Source organism: Trachypithecus francoisi, unplaced genomic scaffold (assembly GCF_009764315.1).
Source record: "Trachypithecus francoisi isolate TF-2019V2 unplaced genomic scaffold, Tfra_2.0 Lachesis_group10, whole genome shotgun sequence".
NCBI classification, from domain to species: domain Eukaryota; kingdom Metazoa; phylum Chordata; class Mammalia; order Primates; family Cercopithecidae; genus Trachypithecus; species Trachypithecus francoisi.
In genome coordinates this window covers 49,372,629-49,380,529 of record NW_022681455.1, presented here as the reverse complement: position 1 = coordinate 49,380,529, position 7,901 = coordinate 49,372,629, and the positions used below count along the sequence as shown (strand labels likewise).

The window sequence follows — 7,901 nt, the reverse complement described above, 5'->3', positions numbered from 1 at the left end:
TTCACTTAAGCTGTGGTGACAGACATGCACTGAGCCAGTGAATGTTGGAAAATATCCTCCAGGTCTCCTCATTAGTCACACTAGAGACTCAAATATTGTTTAAAATATATAAGCTTCATGTGACTTGATCATCCAGTACGTGAATTTTCTTTCCAAATCAATCAGCCATTCCCAACTTCTCTCCTACATGCCTCCATCAAAACAAGTTATCCAGTGTTACAGCTCTTTTAGAATTTGTCTAGCAAGTTCTCTGGTCTTCACTGGAAAACCCATAAAATATTAATATTATGGGTTTTTATTATAAATAAAATATTAATAATAAAACCAGTTATCTAAAGAACAGCTCTCTTCTAGTAGACGTAGGGAGTTCAAACTGTTTTCACCATTACGGCTTTTGAATCCACATAGCATTATGTCTAGTGGCATTCTAATCTCTGGGGCTTCAAATGATGCTCAGTTAATATGCTACAGTACTTGTGTGATAAGAGCTTCATTAGATGATGTCTGGGATCTGCTCAGTGTCCAAGTTTCAAGTATAGGACTTAAAACACAGTTGTTACCTGATACTTGTCTTTGGTAAATGCTTCCTATTTCCTTCTTTCATACCTACTTTCTAGTGAAAGGTTGACAAGCAGGAGTTATGCATCCAGAATGATCCTTTATTGCTCTTCTTCCTGTATTTACTCTGCAGAGAAACACTGAAGGATAGCATGCACAAAGTTGTGAAGGAAGGTGTGGCAGACAGACCCTAAGGTGACCTCCCATTATCCTTGCCTTTTAGTATTTATAATGTTGTATAACCCCCTTCTCCTAAATGTGAGCAGGGTCCTTGACTTGCAGCTTATAAGTAGAATAGGGCAAATGAGATGAAATATCAGCCCCTTGATTAGGTAATGTTACATGGCATAAGGTAAAGAAATTTTGCATATATAGTTAAGGTCCCCAAACCAGTGGTTTAGAAGTATCAAAAGGGAGGTTATCAGGAGAGATCAGGTGAAAACCCTTGACAAAATGACTGGGCCTTCCCTGAGTGACAACTCTCCTGCCGACCTTGAAGAAACAAGCAGCTAAGACGTGAACTACCATGGAGAATGCCACGTGGCAGGGAACTGAAGGCAGCTTCTAGGAGCTGAGGGCCTCAGTGCTACGATTGCAATAAATTAAATTCTGCCAACAACCACAAGAGCTTGGAAGAGTATCCTTAATTTCAAATGATATTGTAGCTTAGTTGACACATTGATTGCAGCCAGTGAGACTCTCAACAAAGAACCCAGTTATGTTCCCAGACTCCTGACTCATATAAATGGAGTGTTTTAAAGTGTTGGGTCAGGCACAGTGGCTCATGCCTGTAATCCCAGCACTTTGGTAGGCTGAGGCAAAAGAATCACTTTAGGTCAGGAGTTCAAGACCAGCCTGGCCAACATGGTGAAACCCTGTCTCTACAAAAATATTTAAAAATTAGCTGGACACGGTGGCATCTGCCTATAATCCCAGGTATTGTGAGGCTGAGGCAAAATAATCGCTTGAATCCAGGAGGCGGAGGTTGCAGTGAGCTGATATCATGCTACTGCATTCCAGCAGTGTAAGACTCCATCTCAAAAAAAATAAAATAAAATAAATATAAAATTAATAAATAAGTAATGTATTTTAAAATGTTAAATTTATGGTAATTTGTTATACAATAATTAAAAGAAATGAATACACAAGTAATATAGGAGATTTGGGATTTTATAATCACAGACTTGTACCTAAGAGAGGTGACTATAAACTTTCTGCTCACATAAAACGTGTGGAGGACTCCCCTCTTAGTATTTATACCTGTGAGAGGTGATATGTAGCCAGGTAGGCTCAAATTATGATCTTACCTCTGCCACTTCATAAGCTGAATAATTTGTGGTAAGTTCTTTCACTTGTTTTAACTTGTCTTCTCATTAGAAAAAGGGGATATTAGTAGTAATGACTTTGCAGTATTGTGGAGATGAAAGTGAGATATGTCCAGTGCCAAGCCCATAGTTGTTCAAAAACACTACTCTCCTTCCCCATTCTTCATGTTTGCAAGGTGCCTCTCTCTTTTGTATACATATTTAAATTACACATATACTTTTAGATTCAGCTCAGATCACATTTTCTAGTTCATTAATTAGACTTCAGTACCTAGCAGAGAAGGATATGTCTTATTATTTTGTGTTCCCAGCATATAGCACAAACGCTGACATACTATAGGTGTCCCTGTAACACTCCAGCTCAGTTGGGTCTCTTCTTTGAACTCAAATGTTTTTGTTTGGGATGGAATGCAATTGATTTTGTACAGAGGCTTGAGGAGGCAGTGATTGATTTACTAGGGCGGTGGAAGGGGGAATTGGTTTGACCAGGTGTGCTATTTACATAGCCCGTGAAAAGCCTGGCCCTCCCATCCTAGTCTTTTATCGCGCAAATGTGCCTCTACCTGGAGCTCTGCCATGATGCATGCACGGTGTGGTATTATCTGGAGGCCGCCATGATACTGGCACACGTGGTGACAAGGAAAAGAGAGTGGGAAACGCCATATTGAATATACCTGGCTTTCAGGTACAGCTGCCGGTATTTACATATAAAAGCTTCTAGTTTGCCTATTTATGCCTGACTCTTCAGGCTGCTTTCTGTTAGAGAAGCAATGGTTTGGGGCTGCTTTTTATTAAAGGAAAATTCCACCCAGAACTCTTTTACCCATTCTAGCTTCTTACTCTTTCTCTGCCACTTATTTTATAATACTGCCTTTCCTATTTCTTTAATTTTAATTTTGCTCTTGCTTTCTGAATTTCCATGTGAAGGTCATATCTTCCAAACAGATTATAAACTCCTTTAGGGTAAATCTTATTTATATCCAATACCTTGTGTGTTCTCATGCTGTTAATAAAGACATACCTGAGACTGGGTAATTTATTTGTTTTGTTTTGTTTTTTTGAGACCGAGTCTTGCTCTGCCGCCCAGGCTGGAGTGCAGTGGTGCGATCTCGGCTCACTGCAAGCTCAGCCTCCCAGGTTCAGGCCATTCTCCCGCCTCAGCCTCCTGAGTAGCTGGGACTACAGGCGCCTGCCACTGCGCCTGGCTAATTTTTTGTATTTTTAGTAGAGAAGGGGTTTCACTGTGGTCTGGATCTCCTGACCTTGTGATCCGCCCACCTGGGCCTCCCAAAGTGCTGGGATTACAGGCGTGAGCCACCGCGCCCCGCCGAGACTGGGTAATTTATAACGAAAAAGAGGTTTAATGGACTCACAGTTCCACATTGTTAGGGAGGTCTCGTAGTCACGGCGAAGGCTAATGAGGCTTGTTTTACATGGCAGCAGGCAAGAAAGCTTGTGCAGGGGAACTCTCATTTGCAAAGCCATCAGATCTCGTGAGACTTGTTCACTAACACGAGAACAGTATGGGCGAAATCACCCCATAGTTCAATTATCTCCACCTGGCCCCACCCTTGACCCATAGGGACTCTTACAGTTCAAGGTAAGATTTGGTTGGGACACAGCCAGACTATGTCACCTTGCCTAACAGTGAAAATATACATAGCATTTAAAAAAATAAATAAAAGAGGGACTTGGGTGGGATATTACAATGGGACACGGACTTAAATGTTCATCAGTTAAAATAATTTGCACCCTTGTTTACTTAGAGATTAAATACCTTGAAGCTATGATATTTATTATTAAGCAGGTGCATTGCTGCACAATTTTTAATTTTTATTTTTTGGGTACACTGAAGTATAATACCACTTGAGTGTCACTGACCAAAAATTTTATTATATTGTAGTGTGAAATCTAGCTTGGAGATTTTAATGAATAGTTCTTCAAGAACTGGTTAAATTGGTTTTTAATTAAATTTCATTTTATTTGTAGTCATTAATTTTAAACTAATTTAGGATTAGATAAATGAGAATAATCTTGAAATCAAGAAACTGACTGAATTATGAGAAAGCTATTTCTCACTGTGAAATGAGAAACAAAATATTAATTTCATCTAAGAGGACACTGTTTTAGCTAAGATAAAATTACAAAGAAAACTTCTGAGGAGGAAATTTTGCATTTAAAATAAACTTAGGATACAGAACATATGTTAACTGAACCACTGATGAAGAAAGCTTGCAGCTTAAGTTTACTAACTGAAAAGCAGTTACCATCATGAATCCCGAAAATCTGAGACAGGTCTCAGTTAATTTAGAAAGTTTATTTTGCCAAGGTTAAGGACACACGCCCATGACACAACTTCAGGAGGTCCTGACAACATGTTTCCAAGGTGATAAGAGCACAGTTCGGTTTTGCATTTTAGGGAGACATGAGACATGAAACATATGCTAGGGAGAAATGAGACAATCAACATATGCAAGATGAACATTAGTTTAGTCTGGAAAAGCGGGACAACTCAAAGCAAGGCAGAGAGACTCGAAGTGGGGAGGGCCTTCCAGATGATGGGTAGATAAGAGATAAATGGTTGCATTCCTTTGAGTTTCTGTTAGCCTCTCCAAAGGAGGCAATCAGATATGGATTTATCTCAGTGAGCAGAGGGTGGCTTTGCATAGAACGAGAGGCAGGTTTGCCCTAAGTAGTTCCCACCTTGACTTTTCCCTTTAGCTTAGTGATTTCGGGGCCCCAGTTTTCACACCATAAAGTAATCTTCAAAGGGAATAAGATCTGGAGGTTGAAGGAAAGATTCATCTTCATGATTCATCTCTTATTATTTGTCCAATCTATTTTTACATTTTCTAACGGATGCAGCATTTTAAAGTCTTTAAAAATGTTACATTAGTTATTCATAGACATTGTTAGAAAGGTGTAATAGATGTAATAAAGTTTTCTCTCTGTTAATTTTATATAATTTTTTTCACAAGCTCTGTTGTTTGACTGAATGTCTTTCTTCTCTTGACTTATCAACTATCCCTTGCTTTTCTGTTCCTTCATCTTTGCCACTGACATGATCTATATAAACTACATTTCTTTCTTTTCTTCCCCTTTATCCATTTGATTTCTTCCACTATATTTTACTTTGCAGTCTAAATATAGAAAATTTGCTTTATTTTCACAATAGGTAGATTGAAGATATAAGAACATTTAGTTTCATAGTGTCATGGTATGCAGAAATTCAGCTGCTTATTTTTTTCCAGTAGCAGTACCATGACTGAAGATGCATTCAAATATAAACACATACACATGAACACACAAACATTCACATGCACACACATACACTAAGTCAAAAGAGAAAAGTTGGCAGGTAAAAAATATGAAATTGAATAGAATTAAGTAATTACATGTCATGACAAAGAATCCCTCTATACTAAGGGAGGAGACCACCCCTCATATTGTCTTGTGCCCAATTTCTGCCTCCAAAGAAAGAAGAACTAAAAACTAAAAGGCAGAAATGAAATCCACAGGCAGACAGCCCGGCACCACACCCTGGGCCTGGTAGTTAAAGATTGACCCCTGACCTAATTGGTTCTGTTATCTATAGATTACAGACATTGTATAGAAATGCACTGTGAAAATGCCTATCTTGTTTTCTTCCGATCTAAGTACCGGTGCATGCAGCCCCCAGTCACGTACCCCCTGCTTGCTCAATCAGTCACGACCCTCTCACATGCACCCCCTTAGAGTTGTGAGCCCTTAAAAGGGACAGGAATTGCTCACTCGGGGAGCTCGGCTCTTGAGACTGATGTCTTGCCGATGCCCCCAGCCGAATAAACCCCTTTCCTCTGTAACTCGGTGTCTGAGGAGTTTTGTCTGCCGCTCATCCTGCTACATTTCTTGGTTCCCTGACCAGGAAGCGAGGTGAATGGTGGATGGTGGAGGCATCTCCTTAGGCGGCTTAAGCCTGCCCTGTGGAACATCCCTGCGGGGGACTCCAACCAGCCCAAGCCACGCGGATCCTGAGAGCACTCCCGGGTAGGCATTTGTCCCGGTGGGACACCTCGCCAGAGCAGTGTGTGGCAGGCCCCTGTGGAGGATCAACGCAGTGGCTGAACACTGGGAAGGAACGGGCACTTGGAGTCTGGACATCTAAAACTTGGTAAGACTAGTCTTTGAAACTTGTCCACTCCGTTTGAGTGGAAGCGTGACCTGATCACCCATGGTGTACCTTTATGGACACTTTGGTTTTGGTTTTGGTTTTGATTTGGTTTGAATTGCTTGACAGAATTGGCCTTGGGAACTTGCCTACTCCATTTGAGTGGAAGTGTGGCCTGATCATCCATGGTGTGCCTTTATCGGCACTTTGGTTTTTGTTTTGATTTGGTTTGAATTGCTTGACAGGACCGGTCTTGGGAACTTGCCCACTCCATTTGACTGGAAGCGTGGCCTCATCGCCCACGGCGTGCCTTTATCGGCACTTTGGTTTTGGTTTTGACTTGGTTTGAATTGCTTGACAGGATTGGTCTTGGGAACTTGCCTACTCCATTTGAGTGGAGGCGTAGCCTGATCACCCATGGTGTGCCTGTACCGGCACTTTGGTTTTTGTTTTGGACTTGACTTGAATTGCTTGATACTTTGGTTTTGGTTTTGACCTGGCTTAGATTTCTGGATACTCTGATTTTGGTTTGGTATAAACTACAAAAGTGTGTGTGTGCCCTTTTTACCTGTTCTTTGTTTTGTGGTGTGTGTGTGGTGTGAGCGTGGTTCGTCTAGAGGAAACATGGGTGAAGCACAAAGTAAGCCCACCCCACTAGGAACTGTGTTGAAAATCTTCACAAAAAGGATTTAAGGGAGACTATGGAGTACTGTGACACCAGGAAAACTTAAAACTTTGTGTAAGATAGACTGGCCAGCATTAGAGGTAGGTTGGCCATTAGAAGGAAGCCTGGACAGGTCCCTTGCTTCAAAGGTATGGCACAAGGTAGCCTGTAAGCCAACGAACCCAGACCAGCTTGTTTTAGATCCCCCCAACACAGGGTGTTTGAGAGAACAGCAGCATAAGTGGCTGGCAGAGGCAAGGAAAGCGCAACAGAGAGAGAGAAAGGAAAGGGACAGAGAGGAAAAGAGGCAAAGAGAGAGGAAGAGACAAAGAGAGAGTCAAGGAGAGAGAGAAAGACAGAGAGAGGAAGAGACAGAGGCAAAAGGAAAGTCAGAGACAAAGTCAAAGAGAGAAAAAAAGAGAGATATACAAGTAGTTAAGAAAAAAAAAAGTGTGCCCTATTCCTTTAAAAGCCAAGGTGAATTTAAAACCTGTACATGATAATTGAAGGTATTTTCTGTAACTCCGTAACACTCCAATACCACTTTGTTGTCAGTGTAAACAAGGGCGTATCCCGAAAGCACTGAGGCCTTCCTTCTGTTGAAACAAAAAAAAAGAGGGGGGAGCGGAATTTATGTAAAAAGTGTTATATGGTAAATTCGTGTCCTGAAATAAATTAACTGGTTGTTTAAAGAAAGAAATGTTTGTAATAAGTCAGAAAGTTAAGGCATGTCAAAAAATTGCCTGTAAAAGTCATGAAAAAAAAGGATAATAAAAAATGTGTGTTGAAAAAAAGAATTTATGCAAAAAATGTTGTATAATTTAGAAGTAACTAGGCCTCCTGAATGTAAAACTATTGAAAAAAAAAAAAAAACAGTTTATATGCAAGGTGTATAAGAAAAGCAAAATATGTCTTTGGTAAAAGAATTAGAAGGAGGCATAAGAATGTACATTTAAAAAAATTGTTTTGAAGGTTTAAGGAAATTTCAAAATGTTAATTGTAAAGAACATTCTGTGTGTAAACATATTAGCTAAAGTTAAAGAAGTATCGTCCAGTTTTTCTGTGAACTGGACATTAAAGTAAAAGCATAACAGGTTTTTCTTAAAGCACCAACCTGCTCTTTAGCAAAAATTAGAAAAGATTAATAAGAGTCTATAAAATCTTACCTTATGGTCAAACATTAAAAATTAAATAAATATGTCCACAA

General features: G+C 40.0%; 1 non-coding gene across 1 annotated transcript; it reads left to right on the top strand.

Annotated features, from left to right (window-relative positions):
* Nucleotides 1-211: 211 nt before the first annotated feature.
* On the top strand, nucleotides 212-273 carry LOC117088860. The gene has a single exon (XR_004439378.1). It is a non-coding gene; the product is annotated as a U7 small nuclear RNA (small nuclear RNA).
* The last annotated feature ends 7,628 nt before the right edge of the window (nucleotides 274-7,901 follow it).